The 17,212-nt window shown below is 36.4% G+C and overlaps 1 pseudogene; it reads right to left on the reverse strand.

Moving 5' to 3' along the window:
* Positions 1 to 2,169: 2,169 nt before the first annotated feature.
* Positions 2,170 to 17,212, reverse strand: part of LOC116476795 (TAR DNA-binding protein 43-like) — a 28,436-nt pseudogene continuing 13,393 nt past the window's right edge.

Consider the following 17,212-nt stretch of genomic DNA (forward strand, 5'->3'; position numbering starts at 1 on the left):
CCATGTTGTTCAAAGTTCAACTCTAGTTGAGTGCACTTTATTTCTTATTAGCACTTATATATGTTATGTGTAATGCACAAATCTTAAGTGTGCTCTTAGATGAAGTTTGAAATACTCATTTGTCTGTGTAACCCATACTCAAGAAAATTCAGTTCATAACAACATAAAATGTTACCTCTGTATATAAAAGAAATATCTGCACTCCAGTGTTTATTGCAGCACTATTCACAATAGCCAAGATATGGAATAAAACAAAGTGTCCATCAGTGGATGAATGGATAAAGAAAATGTGGTTCATAGCCACAATGAAATATTATTCAGCTGAAAAGATGGAAATCCTGTCATTTGCAGCAACATGGATGGAACTGGAAGACATTATGTTCAGTAAAATAATCCAGGCACACAGAGACAAATATCACATATTTTCACTCATATATGGGAGCTAAAACAATTAACCTTATGGAGGTAGGAAGTAGAATGATGGTTACCAGAAGCCAGGAAGGGTAGTGGGAAAAGGGTATAAAGAGGGGTTAGTTAATGAGTGAGAAATATACAGTGAAATAGAAAGAACCATATCTAGTGTTTTATAGCACAATAGGATATCCACAGTTAACAACAATTTATTGTATATATCAAAAGAACTAGAGAAGCAGAATGGGAATGTTCCCAACACAAATAAATGAGAAATATTTGAAGTGGTGGATATCCCAATTACCCTAATTTGATTATTACACATAAGATTGTATCAAAATAACACATATATCCCATAAAAATGTAGAACTATTATGTATCCATAAATATTTTTATTTCTTATTTAAATCAGTTTTATTTAAGAATTTTCAACATTGGCAACTCTTATAAAAAGCATCCAAGCACAGGACACAGAACTGCAGCTAGCACCAGTCTTATGGGTAGCTAACAGACATTAGAACTTCAACCCTTCTTTGAGATGCCTGACCTCACTCACGAACTTGGCTTCCAAGTACTCCTGCAAAGCACACAAGCTCAGTCCATGTTCTCAGTGTTCTCCCAACAGCTTCAGTTCGCATTAGCAAAATTACATATCAGTAACAGAAAGAAACACACACCATACAGCATTCACAGAACTTGACAAAGTGATAGGGGGAATACACATATTGTTTCACTTAACGCATTCAACTAATGTGGGTTATATAAGAAAAAAGTCACTTAAAGTTTCACTTACAGTTTTCCAACAGATGTGGATGTAATTTGAATGCAAAACACATTCATACATTATTTGCTATCATTGCTTTCTGCTCACTGTCTCACCAAAGCCACAAGTTAGAGATACATATCTTGCCAAGTTAAAAAGTATTCATTATGCTCCACTAAGTCTTTGCATGTACTCTCTCCTTTTCTCGCTCATACTAGCTTTTCATGCCTTGGCACCACCATCCATCACACACAAAGTTGCAAAACTTCAAAAAGATTTCTGCTTCCATATCATAGCCTTACATCCATAGCATTGATACAGCTCCATGAAATAAACAGTAATGGATAAAAATGGGACACCCACTGTCAAAGATGCAGCCTGTGATGCATGATGACAAATTATTGAATGAGAAAGCATGTAAACAGAAGTATACCTGTGGCAGAAAATTTACAGCACGACTTTCAGTAAAGTACTTCTTCCAGAAAAATTTGAAATGAGATTAACTGCAGAGATTAAATGAAGGCTTCATATTGAACTTTTGTATATGATGGTGTAATAGTTCATTTTCACGTGGCTGATAAAGACATACCCAAGTGTGGGTAATTTATAAAAAGAGATTTAATGGACATTCCACATGCCTGGGGATGTCTCACAATCATGGCAGAAGGTAAAAGACACCTCTTACATGGTGAGCAGTGAGAGAGAATGAAACCAAGCAAAAGAGTTTTCCCCTTATAAAACCATTAGATCTGGTGAGACACATTCACTACCTCCAGAACAGTATGGGGAAAACTGCCCCTGTGATTCAGTTATCTTCCACTGGGTCCTGCCCACAACACGTGGGCAGCCACAGTTTAAGATGAGATTTGGGTGGAGACACAGCCAAACCATATCATTCTGCACCTAGCCTTTCTCAAATCTCATGTCCTCACATTTCAAAACCAATCATTCTTTCCCAGCAGTCCTCCAAAGTCTTCACTAATTTCATCATTAACTTAAAAGTCCACAGTCCGAAAGTCCGAAGTCTCATCTGAGACAAGGTAAGTCCCTTCAGCCTGTGAACCTGTAAAATCAAAAGCAAGTTAGTTACTTCCTACATACAGTGGAGTACAGGCATTTGGATAAATACACCCACTCCAAATTGGAAAAATGGGCCATAACAAAGTGGCTAAAGGCCCCATGCAAGCCGCAAATCCATCAGGGCAGTCGAATATTAAAGCTTCAAAATGATCTCCTTTGACTCCATGTCTGACATCCAGGTCAAGCTGATGCAAAATGTGAGTTCACATGGTCTTGGTCAGCTCTACCCCTGTGGCTTTGCAGAGTACAGCCTCCCTCCAGGCTGCTTTCACAGGCTGGCATTGAGTGCCTGTGGCTTTTCCAGGTGCATGATGGAAGCTGTCAGTGGATCTATCATTATGGGGTCTGGAGGATGGTGGCCCTCTTCTCACAGCTCCACTAGGCAGTGCCCCAGTAGGGACTCTATGTGGGACTTCCACCCCACATTTCCTTTCCACAATGTCCTAGCAGAGGTCCTCCATGAGAGCCCCACCCCTGCAGCAAACATCTGCTTGGATATTCATGTGTTTCCGTACATTCTCTGAAATTGAGGCAGAGGTTCCCAAACCCCAATTCTTGGCTTTGGTGTACCCGCAGGCTCAATACCATGTGGAAGCTGATAAGGCTTGTGACTTACACCCTCTGAAGCCATGGCCAGAGCTGTACCTTAGCCCATTTTAGCCATGGCTAGAGTGGCTGGGATGCAGGGCACCAAGTCCATAGTCTGTATACAGCAGGCAGGGGGTTCTGGGCCCAGCTCTCAAAACCACTTTTTTCTCCTCGGCCTCTGGGCCTAATATGGGAGGGGCTGCCACAAATAGCTCTGACATGCCCTGGAGACATTTTTCCATTATCTTGGTGATTAACATTTGGCTCCTCCTTATTTATGCACATTTCTGCAGCGACTTAAATTTTTCCTTAGAAAATGGGTGTTTCTTTTCTATTGCATGATCAGGCTGAAAATTTTCCAAATTTTTATACTCTGTTTCCTTTTAAAGCTGAATGCTTTTAACAGAACCCAAGTCACCTCTTGAATGCTTTGGTACTTAGAAATTTCTTCTGCTAGATACCCTAAGTCATCTCCCTCAAGTTCAAAGTTTCACAAATCTCTAGGGCAGAGGCAAAATGCCACCAGTCTCTTTGCTAGAAAATAGCAAGGGTCACCTTTACTCCACTTCCTGACAAGTTCCACATCTCCATCTGAGACCACCTCAGCGTGGATTTCATTGTCCATCTCATTATCAGTATTTTGATCAAAGCCATTCAACAAGTCTCTAGAAAGTTCCAAACTTTCCCCCATTTTCTTGTCTTCTTCTGAGCCCTCCAAAGTGTTCCAATCTCTGCCTGTTACCCAGTTCCAAAGTCACTGCCACAGTTTTGGGTATCTTCAGAGAAGCACTCCACTCTACCAGTACCAATTTACTGTATTAGTCTGTTTTCAGGCTGCTGATAAAGACATACCCAAGACTGGGTATTTTATAAAGAAAAAGCAGTTTAATGGACTCACAATTCCATGTGGCTGGAGAGGTCTCACAATCATGGCAGAAGGCTAAAGGCACTTCTTACCTGGCAGTAGCAAGAGAGAATGAAAGCAAGCAAAAAGGATTTCCCCTTATAAAACCATCACGTCTGGTGAGACTTGTTCACTACTTTGAGAACAGTATGGGGAAATTGCTCCCATGATTCAATTTTCTCCCACTGGGTACTTCCCACAACACATGGAAATTGTGGGACCTACAATTCAAGATGAGATTTGGGTGGGGACACATCCAAACCGTATCAGAGGGAAACAAGTGTTAAAAAAACAAAAACAAAAGAATCAAACACTGACACCATGACCTCTCCAAAAGAGATTTTCTTAAGGAAAAAAAAAAATTCATATGATGGGGTTTAAATTAAAACAAGAAGAAAAGAATAAAGTTTAATCAATGGTTTCCATTTTGAATGTGCAAAGAATTGACATGTCCAGGGATAAAATATTACAGAGGAATCCTTTTGATATCAGTTATATACTATTGATTTGTCAAATTAGGCTAACAGCAGTTCACTTTCAATCACTCAATATTTCAACCATTTATGTAACAAAATTTATAAAATCTCATTAGCTATTCCTCTTTTTTTAAAGAAAAATGTTAAAAATACTGCTGAATATACTCCACATTTGACAAACCAATTTTGAAAGTTTTTAGTACATATTTTGTGTATACTTACTGTGAGTTTAGAAAAATGTGTAATTCCACCATTCAATTCCAACCAACCATAACCCCCACGTCTGTATTTTCCAGCCAGAAGACTTAGAATCCATACTTGAGCTAAAGTCTCAGTTAAAACCACTGCCTGACCCTGCAGTTCATTCCACCCTCCATGTTCTACCTTGATTGTTTCTCAGGTCTGCTCCACTTCTACTACAGTTAACAAATCCGCTCTGATTCCCAAAGCTACCTGGATTACCACCAAATCTTCCACCTCTTTCTGTCTATTGCTATTGTGCTTACACTTGCATTGGATATATGTATGCTGATTCCCTTAATAATCAAGTCCTGTCCACAAAGAGACTGGGCAAGCTAAACATCTGCAATGTAAGAAAGTCAAAGTCCCTGAATGGTTTGGAATTGAAGACATCTATCACTTCTCTGCAATGACAAAAGAACTGCTGCAGTTTATCAGAATTCATGTTGTCTGTACAACACCCCACAAACATCTTTTTGCTTCTCAAAGTCTCATTCAGGGTTTGCTTAGAGTTAGGAACTGTAGAGTCACACCATCATCTATCTGTCTTATGTTGCTGTGACATTCTTTCACCTGGGTTTCATATTTTATAAAATAAACAAAGCCAAACCCCTTTGAATAGCCAGTTCTAACATCCTTCTTGACCTGAACCATAAGAATTTCTCTGAAGGTACTGAAACATTCTTTCAGATCGTGTTCAGTTGTTTTCCATGGGAGACTCAACACTACTAAAGCAGATGTTTTCTGGACTACTCTTTTCACTTTTATGGCTAATGAAGTACCTGTCTTATCCCTTTTTCTGTAGTTATCTACAGAATAGTTAACAACATATATCAAATTTCCCCAGCCAGCATTGGGGGCATGCAGAATTCCTTCTACCAGTAGACACCCCTAATACCTGAGACACTGGAATCCTGTAGGGAAGCCCACATGCCCCTGGAAACTGGACTGTAACCATGGGCAGCAGCACCGTTCCATCATCTTCTGATGGTATTTCAATGGGCTCATAATTCTCATCTCTGGTTACCTGAATACATGCAGATATTTTTTATTTTTCTGCTAGGCCACTGCTAGGAAGCCCAGTAGGGCCACTGAAGCAGCTACAGATGCAAGAGCAGCCCAGCTACTTCTTCTTTCTCAAAAAATTTTGAACCATGTTCCCTCCTGCCCTTCCTTGCCAACCCATGCTCATATACCTCAGAAGCATACCATATGGAATCTTCTGGTTCCAACTTTTTAAACCAAGCCTAAAATCTGGAATATTCATTCATATTATGAAGAGTATCAAAAATGTGTATCTTTTAGCAAATAAAATAGTCATTTGTCTGAATCTACCGCATATTTTCATCTCTTCTCATGCTGTATAATGTCATATTTATTTGGATAAATTACATTCAAAGACATATTTTGAGTTCAGTATAACATTTTACTTTTAAAGAATATCCCAGTAAACACCTTGAAATGAATACAGTTAAGATGTGTAAAGCTTCTCTTAAAAGAATGGTGGTATATAAACAATTCAGAAAGTAATAGATTATTTTATTCTTGAAACAAACTCTTGTACTTAACACCGTTTTCTTTAATGTTATATTTTATTCACAGTGTGACTTCATATTAAGAATTTCTCTGCTCAAATTAGAAGGAAATTAATTTATGTTAATATCAAAATGCATCAATATTTTATTTTGTTAAAGGGAAATTCACTAACATTAACAGCCAAAGCGGGTGAATTATTCCATGATTGACACACTTTTGTACTAATCAGATTATCATTGGGTCATTCAGCACCTCTCACTTTCAAGCTTACCTGCATACTTTCATTAAGGCACCTGAGGAATTTCATATTGGGAATACTTTAGCTAGTTTTATCAGAAAAAAATATTAAACTGTGCACTCTTATTTGTTTACTATTTTCACTCATTTGCTTATCAGTTCTCTGCATATTGCCTCACACAATTTGATGCAAAATTGTGAAGTGGTGAGTTGTGCTTCTCTGTCTTTTAATGTCTGCTTAAATCTTTTTAAAGGGATTTGGTTACTATCTTCATTGAATTATTTCTGGTCAAATAATACTTTCAGCTTGATAAATAGGACTTTTTCTACTTGTATTTTTCTCTGTGTGTGCATGTGCGTGTGTGTGTGTGTGTGTGTTTGTGTGTGTTTAGGCAAATCATATTCAATAATTTATATTTAGTCTTTCTAATAAAATTTCATGTCTTTTGTTAAAAACTCTTTCTACCAGTAAAATAAATCAAGTAATGAGCTGTGTCCAGTTAAGTACGAGAAGGCTCATTCTCCATCAAACTTTCTAATTTTATATTTTACTTCTACCTTCTCTTTAACAGGGGTAGGTGATTTTAAATTATGAACTTATTACTAATTATTCATATAATTAACAATATTATAATCTATGTAGTCAAAGTCTTTTGGATATTTGGTGGCTATACATATTATTTGAGTAAATATTTTATTTTACTTTTAAACTCTTTTATTGAGGCATGATTGAAATCCAAAAAGCCATACATACTTAATTTATACAACTTGATAAGTCTAGAGATAAGTATAAACCTATGAAACTATGACCAAAATCTATGCCATAAACATATCTGTCATCTATTTACACCCTGTTTATTTATTGTTATTATTATTTTGGTGTGATTAGAGTACTTAACATAAGATCCACAGTCTTAGTAATTTTTATATATCCAATACAATATTGTTAACTATAGACACTATGCTTCATAGTAGACCTCTAGGACTTACTCGTCTTGCATAAGTGAAACTTTGTACTCCTTATGTAATATTACCCTATTTCCCTTTCATTCCACCCCCTGGCAGCCACCTTTGTATTATATGCATCGATTTGTTTGACTGTTTCAAAGTTATCATAGAAGTGGCATCATGTGATGTTTGTTTTGCCATTACTGGTTTATTTTACTTAGCGTAATGTCTTGAAGTTTATCCATGTTGTCACAAATGGCAGGATTTCCTGCTTTTATAAAGCTGAAAAATATTCCACTGTACATATATACCAAATTTTCTGTATCCATACTTCTGCCATGAACATTTATGTTGCTTCCATATCTTTTTTATGTAAATAACGCTGTAATTAATATGGGAATACAGATGCCTTTTTGAGATTCTGGTTTTAGTTTCTTTGAATATATACCCAGAAGTAGAATTGTTAGATCATATGGTAGTTCTATTTTTAATTTTTTGAGGAACTCCATACTCTTTTCCACAGAAGCTTCAACATTTTATATTTCCACCAACAGTGTAAATGGTTTTACTTTCTTCATATCTTTGATAACACTATTTTGATAATAGCTGTTCTAATGAGTGTGAGATGAGAGCTCGTTGTGCTATTGATTTACATTTCCCCAATGATTAGTGATAGGTAGCATCTTTTTTTTTATTTATTTATTTATATTTTTTGAGACGGAGTCTCGTTCTGTCGCCCAGGCTGGAGTGCAGTGGCGCGATTTCGCTCACTGCAAGCTCCGCCTCCTGGGTTCACAACATTCTCCTGCCTCATCCTCCCGAGTAGTTGGGACTACAGGCCCTTTGCCACTGCGCCCGGCTAATTTTTTGTATTTTTAGTAGAGATGGGGTTTCACCGTGTTAGCCAGGATGGTCTCCATCTCCTGACCTCGTGATCCACATGCCTCGGCCTCCCAAAGTGCTGGGATTACAGGCGTGAGCCACCGCGCCCAGCCAGGAAGCATCTTTTTATATAACTGTTAGTCATTCTATATCTTCTCTGAAGTAATATCTATTCAAGCCTTTTGCCCATTTTTAAACCAGGTTGTTTGTTTTCTATTGAATTGTAGAGAAGTGTCTTATATATTTTGACTGTTAATCCTTTATCAAACATATGGTTTGCAAATATTTTTTCCCATTTCATGTTTTTCTTTTTCTTCTGTTGATTGTTTCCTTTGCTGTAGGGAAGTTTTTTAGTTTGATATATCGCCACTCATCTATTTTTACCTTTATTGCTTGTGTTTTTGGTATCATATTCATAAATCATCATAGGGCCAATGTTAAGAAGTTTTGCCCCTGTGTTTTCTTCTATCAGTTTTTTTCTTCTAGGAGTTTTATGTTTAAGTCTTTAATCCATTTTTAGTTAAATTTTATGTACAGTGTAAGATAGGAGTTCAGTTTTATTCTTTTGCATGTGGATATCCACTTTTCCCAATAACATTTATTGAAGAGACTATCTTTACCTTTTGTGTATTCTTGGTACCCTCACCAAAGATTAGTTTACTCTACGTGTGTGTTTATTTCTGGGCCCTCTATTCTATTCCATTACTATGTGCCTGTCTTTCTGTATTTATGCCAGTATTATTCTGTTTTAATTGTTGATGCTCACTCTCACATAGTAAAGGAAATCCTAGCCAAAATAAATAGACAATAAAAGAAATAAAATGCATCCAAATAAGCAAGAAAAACTAAATTATCTATGTTTGCAGATGACATGATTTTATATGTAGAAAATACTAAAGACACACACACACACACACACACACAAACCTGTTAGAACTAATAAATGATTTCCATAAACTTACAGGAAACAAAATCAACATACGGAAATCAGTTGCATTTCTGTACAATATCAATGAGCATCTAAAAAGAAAATTAAGAAAAAATTCCACTTATAATAAAATAATATCGTACAAAATTATTACAAAATCATTCTTAGAAATGTCTACCAATGCCCGAAAACACATATTCTATTTACCTCTGAAATCTTGGGTATTATTCATGAACTTTGTGCTTACGAAGGCCAACCCTTCCATCTATTCACCATCCTTATGACTATGAAAGCCATTGAGATGACAGAAGCATAGAAACTGGAGAAAGAAACCATGAGTTAGCTCTTGTATTAGTCTAGGTAGACTAACTATTATAAAATCAATACCTAACATTCAGAAATTTTATGAAATAGAAATTTCTCACTTGAGCCTCAATCCCATACAGTTTGGAGAGTTTTCAGGACATAGACATTAGTGATCTTGGCTGCTTTTTTCATGTGATTATTTCACTTGTGGAGCCTCCTCCTTCTCTGTGTTTAACCTTCAGAGAGGGAGAGTGTTTAGGGACGAGCACTACAGACTACTTTGGGGCCCAGAAATGCCATATATTACTTCTTCCCGTATTCTTTGGGACAGAATTTAGTCACATGATATTCTGATACAAATGTATCTAGTAATAGAAAAACTTCAGCACCTTATTATTGGGGAAGATGGTAACAAAAATCTTTAGATTTTCTACACATGGCATGAAACTACATAAAGTCATATTTTTATAGCCCTTTAATGTGTCAAAAGTAAATGTTTGACATTGTCTGTCCAAATAGTATGAACATTAAAGCACATAGTCCCTTTTTTATGGTTAAATGCTTCCACTGATATTTGATAGATAAGATTCGTGTAAGTTACATAAATTAACGGTTAACACAGACATCTCTCTAAAGCCAGAGTTCAAATGTTTGAATCGATTCAATGCTTTGAAGACATTTTTCTCCCTCATCAAGCCACTAAGACAATATACCACTTTTCTGACTGCATCATTTAAAATAAAATATGTCAATAAGAAAAGTAAAATTTTCGGGGGCAGGGGCAAGATGGCTGAATAGAAACAGCTCTGGTCTGCAGCTCCCAGCAAGACCAGTGCAGAAGGCGGGCAATTTCTGCATTTCCAACTGAGGTACCCAGTTCATCTCATTGGGACTGGTTAAGCAGTGGGTGCAACCCACGGAAAGTAAGCAGAAGCAGGGTCACTTCACCTGGGAAGTGCAGGGAGCCAGGGGACTTCCCTCCCCAAGCCAAGGGAAGCAGTGAGGGACTGCGCTACACACCCAGGGTACTACACTTTTCCCGTGGATTTTTGCAATCTGCAGATCAGGGGGTTCCTTCATGAACCTATACCACCAGGGCCCTGGGTTTCAATCACAAAACTGGGTAACTGGGTAGGGACTGAGCTGCAGTAGTTTTTTTCATACTCCAGCAATGCCTGAAACTCCAGTGAGACAGGAGAACCATCTACTTCCCTGGAAAGGGGGCTGAAGCCAGGGAGTCAAATGGTCTTGCTCCGTGGGTTTCAGTCCCATGGAGTCCAGCAAGCTAAGAACCACTGGCTTGAAATTCTCACTGCTAGCAAAGCCGTCTGGAGTTGGTCTGGAAGGATCGAGCTTGGTGGGGGGAAGGGCATCTGCCATTACTGTGGTTTTAGTAGGTGGTTTTCCCCGATAGTGCTAAGGAGACTGGGAGGTTTGGACTTGGCAGAATTCACCACAGTGCAGCAAAGTGACTGGGGCCAGACTGCTCTAGATGCCAGCTGGAGCTCTCCTGTATGAGGTTTCTGTCAACCCCTGTTGTGAGGTCTCTCCCAGTCAGGAGGCACAGGGATCGGGGACCTGCTTAAGGAGGCAGTCTGTCCCTTGGCAGAGCTGGTGTGCTGTGCTGGGAGAATCCCTCTTGTCAGGATCAGCTGCTCTCTTTAGAGCTGGCGGGCAGGAAAGATTAAGTCCACTGAACCTGTGACTGCAGCTGCCTCTCCTGCCAGGTGCTCTGTCCCAGGGAGATGAGAGTTTTGTCTGTGAGAGCTCCTGACTGGAGCTGCCGGGTTTTCTGCAGAAATGCCCTGCCCGGAAAACACTGCATATTCTCACTCATAGTGGGAGCTGAACAATGAAAACACACACAAGTTGGGGAACAGTACACACCGGGGCTTTTTGGGGGTTGGGGAACAAGGGGAGGGAAAGCATTAGGAAAATACCTAATACATGTGGGACATAAAACCTAGATGATGGGTTGATAGGTGCAGCAAACCACCTTGGCACATATATACCTTTGTAATAAACCCGCACATTCTGTACATATATCCCAGATCCTAAAGAAAAATTAAAAAAAAAAAAAGGCCAGGTGCAGTGGCTCACACCTGTAATTCCAGCACTTTTGGAGGCTGAGGTGGGCGAATCCCCTGAGGTTGGGAGTTCGAGACCAGCCTGACCAACATGGAGAAACCCGTCTCTACTAAAAATACAAAATTAGCCGGGCGTGGTGGCGCATGCTTGTAATCCCAGCTACTCAGACTTAGGAGAATCACTTGAACCCAGGAGGCAGAGGTTGCAGTGAGCCAAGATCGTGCCATTGTACTCCAGCCTGGGCAACAAGAGCAAAACTCTGTCTCAAAAAAAAAAAAAAATTAAAGAAAAAGCTAAAAAAGTAAAATTTTCTTTGTAGCAAACAAGATTTATTAACATATTCGATGTTATCCATTTTATGAGTTAAAACATAATAATTTAAATCATAATAGTATTAATTTTAGATAGACTTCTGACTTGATGATGGATGATGTTGTTTTGTAGTTGTTTAACAGATAATTTGAAGTACCTCTTAGTGAAGAAATTAAAGAAGAAACTCACTAAATGACATAACCAAGCTATTTAATGCTACTTTATATTATTGCCTGGATAGAGTTCTGAATTCTATGAATTATGAAATTTAGTACTGGTACCAATAAAATAAATATAATTTAAATTTTAGCTTTCTCCTATATTTTATAAAATTACAATTGATATGATCACTGAATGTACCATTCATATAAATGTGTCTTGGGCTGAAAACACCACAGAGAAACTGATTATTTGCCTTATATATATCTTAAAATGTGGAAATGTCTTTTTCACAAAGGTTTTAATAACTATTTCCTCCCTAGAGATCTCGTCTACTATTTAACTACACAAATTTAATGTTTGCATATCAGTTACTTCAGCTGAGTTTCATGTCAGGCATTTGTTTAGTTTCTACTTAGAAATTATATTTTCACTGGTGTTTTGTAAACTGTTAAATACTGTATTCAATGATCTTTATGTATTTTGATATTTTAACAGCCTCGTCTCAGGTAAGGTCCATGTTCTAAAATGGATTAAAATGATTTTTTTTTCTGGGTAAAGAAAGGCCCCTTTCTTCAGATTTTAATCTTATGTATTTAACTTTGGAAAAAAAACCCCACCCTTTACTGTATTCGTAATTTCCAGAGGTAAAAGCTTTAATTCTATACTGTAGGTCACATTGGAGGGACACCCTGTACTTGAATTTGACAGCAGTAAAATGATATTCCTTGGGAAATTTAATTAAAAAGTTGAGATTATAAAGAACGTAATCGCATTTCTCATCAAAATATTTCGAATCACTTTTAGCTCATTAATTCTCATAGCACTCATGGGATGTAATTATGCACTCAAGAATATTCTGCGTTTGAGCTCTGTTCATGGTCATTTGTAAGATCTTTTTATCTACCACAAAGTAAATGTTTGTGATTGTACAATTAATTTATATTAATTTACATCCACATATTATTTTTCTGATGTTTGTATGATGCTATGTTAAGTTGAAGAAAGGACATGAGACTAAAAATGAAACAAATTTGTGACATTTCTGGTCTTTAGGTTTAGACCTTGCACTGACTCATCAACTCTTACATGTCATATCTGTGTTTTATTATTTTTTGAAGGAATAGATACTAAAGATAATGAATTTGGCATTTATAAGGAAAATAAAATATCTAGATCCTGGTAACTGAATGTGACAGAAACTGTAGTGATAGCAAATCCCAGGAAGGCCCATGTTCAAGTATATCCCTTGTATATTCTACCAATAGAAATCTTATCAGATTAATAAACTGTTAAGAAGCAACGACACCGTGGGTGACTCTTTGGCCCTTTAAAATTTAATATAAACTGTCTTAATATAATTGCTTTATTTGGTTTTGAAATAACACCACATTCATGGGGTAGAGTGGGCTGAAGTAATCAATATTGATTTAATGATTGACTGAAATCTATAACAGTTTCTTGATAGTTCAAATAATACAAAGACTTATTTTGGAGCTAGATGGGCAATCAACTGGGGGAATAAAAACAACTGGAAAAACACAGATGAGGAGAAGTATATTAAAAAATATTGACGGTATCAACCGTTTGCTTCATGCAACATTTTACGTGGAGTCTTGGTAAAGGTTAATACCCTATTGAAATCTACAGCATGTACTGTCAACTTTTAAAATTCCATTAGTTTAGAATGTAGCAGAATTTAAACTTCTCCAGTTTAAATAAGTCTATAATCCAGGCTAGCTCAATACAACTTCTTTAGTACTGTCCATAGTCTTGCTGGCCAATCCTCATCCTTTCTTCTAAGAGATGAGTATATAGAACAACTAACATAATAGCTAACATTTTAAGTACATAATGAATACAAGGGAGTTTGGTAAACAACTTGATCTTCTTGGGTAGGTAGTATTACTATTTCTACCCACTGTACATATGAACAAAATAAGTCTTATAAAGGTTGTTTCGCTTTTTCTTGATCACATCACTAGTGAGAGCTAGATTTAGGATTCGAAGATTGTCTAATTTTAGATTTGTCATCTCCTGTGAGTCTTCAACTGTGTTTCATGAACCCAGCAGGATCATCAGTATACATATCTTTAGTGATTTTGTAAATTCTTTATGAAATGTTTAAATTTTGTGAGGCTTTTCAGTAATTACATAGATATACATATAAATTGTAGATCATCTGGGTAACCACTTCAAAAGGGAAAACTACTACTTCGGGTCAATATGCATTTTCATCTAGACTTAAAATCTATTTAGCATCAAGTGCTCCTATATTTATTGTGAAGAAATATTTTAGAGGAGGAAAAAAAGGTGAACATAATCAACAAGTGTTCATCTAAATATGTAAGTAAAGGTGCACATTGTATTATAATGCAATAGATAACTGTTAAAGAAGAATGCAAAGACAATATAACATGCCAAACTCAGAAGAACATTTAGTTTCAGTTAATATCACATTAGAGCTCTCAGTTACAGCTCTGTTTGAGAGCTGTAATACATTATATATCACATTATACTGATAAAAATAACTTGAAATTCTTTGCTTTTAGATTTGTTTTGTATGTGTATATATGTATATATTATATATGAAAGAGATTTTTATATATGAATGAAATATATATAGTTGAATGAGAGCTAAAATGCCATTACATTTAATTTTATCTGATGTAATAAAGTGATTAACAATAAAATTTAAAGATTTTTAAAAAATCTAAACATTATTCAAAGTTTAGAAGCACTCATCTGTAAAGTCCAGCTTCAGATACATTCTCCAATTTTCTACTTTTGCTTTATTAGTATTATTTTTGATTGAGACATAATTCATCTCCACAGCTGCTAGCAATTTTCTTAAAATGTAACATTTAAGTGATGTGAGGTTATATGAAGGCAGCAAAATTTTAAAATCCAATAAATAATGAAGAAAGTAATGACACTGAAAGCATGCTATTAGTATCTTTTTTTTGTAATACTCTTCTAGAGTAAGACTTCTGGCAATGTTTTTAAATAGATAAAATGAAAATTGCCGTGTGTGTGGCATAATACGTCTGCCTGCAAGGAGCTCATTTAAGTGTAGTTTTTTTCTACTAAAAATGCAAACATTCAAATAAGGCAGTATAATGAGATGTATGAGCTGTCTCATAGTTAGTATACATATGATTAAGAAATTATTTTTTGAGAACATACTCTACATTCATGGTTCTATTTCTTCACATTCACTTCTATTTCCCACTCTTGAGTCTAGCTTTTCCCTCAACACTCTAGTAAAATGGTGCTCACTAATACTTTCTCTACTACATTCGATACTGCATTCTTAATAGGCTATTTTATGTACTTATTGACTTCTGCGTATCATTTCTTCCACTTTACTATACTTATTGCCACATTCTGTGACCCTAAACCCTTCCGGTATTCTTGAGATATCTTGAAAAGTCCATTTAAGTCTTATTCCTGGGTCCATCATCTTTTACATAGCCCTTGAACATTGATATTTTTCCTAAGGCTTGATTATTAATTCTCTGTATAAAATCTATAGTAAACCTCATCTATAACCTATGTTCCAACTACTACCCTTATTCCAAAATCCATTGCCCCTGCTGATTTAACACCTTCTCACCTACATTTAGATATTTAGAGAACCTTATAACCATACAAATACAAAAATGAATTTCATCTCTTTCTCTCAGTATTTATTCTTCTTTTGTATTTCTTATTTCATAATGGCTTGACACCTATTTATTAATTTACTATCAGGGCAGTCATCCTAGATTTCTCTTTATCGATTTATCTCATTTACTTATTATCTAGTCATTTACTGTATCCTGTGGAATCAATATCTTTAATATGTCTTAAGTATATTTCACCAACTTCAATTTTATTTTTTGAGATGGAGTTTTGCTTTGTTGCCCAGGCTGGAGTGCTATGATGCTATCTCGGCTCACCACAGCCTCTTCCTCCTGGGTTCAAGCGATTCTCCTGCCTCAGCCTACTGTGTAGCTGGGATTACAGGCACCCACCACCATGCCCGGCTAATTTTGTATTTTTAGTAGACAGGGTTTCACCATGTTGGCCAAGCTGGTGTCGAACTCCTGGCCTCAGGCGATCCACCTGCCTCGGCCTTCCAAAGTGCTGGGATTACATGCGTGAGCCACCATGCCTAGCCTTCAATTACATTTTCACTATTCTTGTTTCTGTCTCTAATCATTTCTTACACGGCATCTGTCTGGCAACTCTTTAATTTTTCCTTCATAGTCTATGAGAACAAATTTTTTACAATGCATATTAGACCATGTAGCATGGTTTTTAAGGATATTTTAATGCTTTGCTATACTTTTATGCTGAAGTTTAAATTCCTTAACTTATTTCAGAAGGCATCTCATGACATAATTATTTCCTACCATTCTAGCCTCAAGTGCCACCCCTATCAACAACACTTCTTTGTCCATCTACAGAGATTTAATTGTAGTTTTAGTGAGGGCTCATGATTTTTTTTAAAGTGTGTCTCTCCTCTTGGAACGTTTTTCTTCCCTTGTCTGCCATAAATATTTGTGAGATTATACTTCACCTATCACTGAAAATGAAGCTCAAACACCACCTTCTACTATCTATCTATCTATCTATCTATCTATCTATCTATCTATCTATCATCTATCATCATCATCATCTATCTATTTTTTTCTTTTCCTATGAAGCAAAGAATGAATACAGCTTATTCAATGCCAATCTGTAATGTCTTTTTCTTTATCTCTCTCTTCTGTAAAGAAAAGTATTCTAAGTAAATAGTAACTGCTCAAGCATTCTCACTGCTAGAGGCGAGCATGTGTTAATTCTGGCCAATGAGTTGCAATCAGAAATCATACAGGGAGAATTTCCTTCAGGGATATCAAGATAAAACCTCAGGTACAAAGAGCCCTTTACCTTTTATTAAAAAAATTTTTTTTGAACATGGATCAGGACATGGTATGTAGAGAAGCAGCAGTGGTCAATTTATGACCATGAACCAAGAAGCAAAAGAAGAAAAAAACTCAAATTAATGTATTCCCAGATAATACATTATTGAGATCTAAAATTATTGCCAGAATCACCATTAGTAGCCATTTAGCTTAAATCATCATTAGTCAAGATTTCTTACTTGCAGGGTAATGCATTCCTAATATACTATTATAGTTTTATATATTTGTCTTATCTCCTAAACACCCTGCTCATTCTTTCTGTTACACTTTAGCAAACTACATTGTTATATATTATATCAGTTGATTTGTCTATATTCTCAACTTTATTTGTGGAGGTCAAGAACAAAGTTTTGCCTCTCAGATACTTGGTCTTGCATCTGGAACCACAGGTACTCAATAAAA

This window comes from Hylobates moloch, unplaced genomic scaffold (genome assembly GCF_009828535.3).
Source record: "Hylobates moloch isolate HMO894 unplaced genomic scaffold, HMol_V3 SCAFFOLD_2, whole genome shotgun sequence".
In the NCBI taxonomy this organism is placed as follows: domain Eukaryota; kingdom Metazoa; phylum Chordata; class Mammalia; order Primates; family Hylobatidae; genus Hylobates; species Hylobates moloch.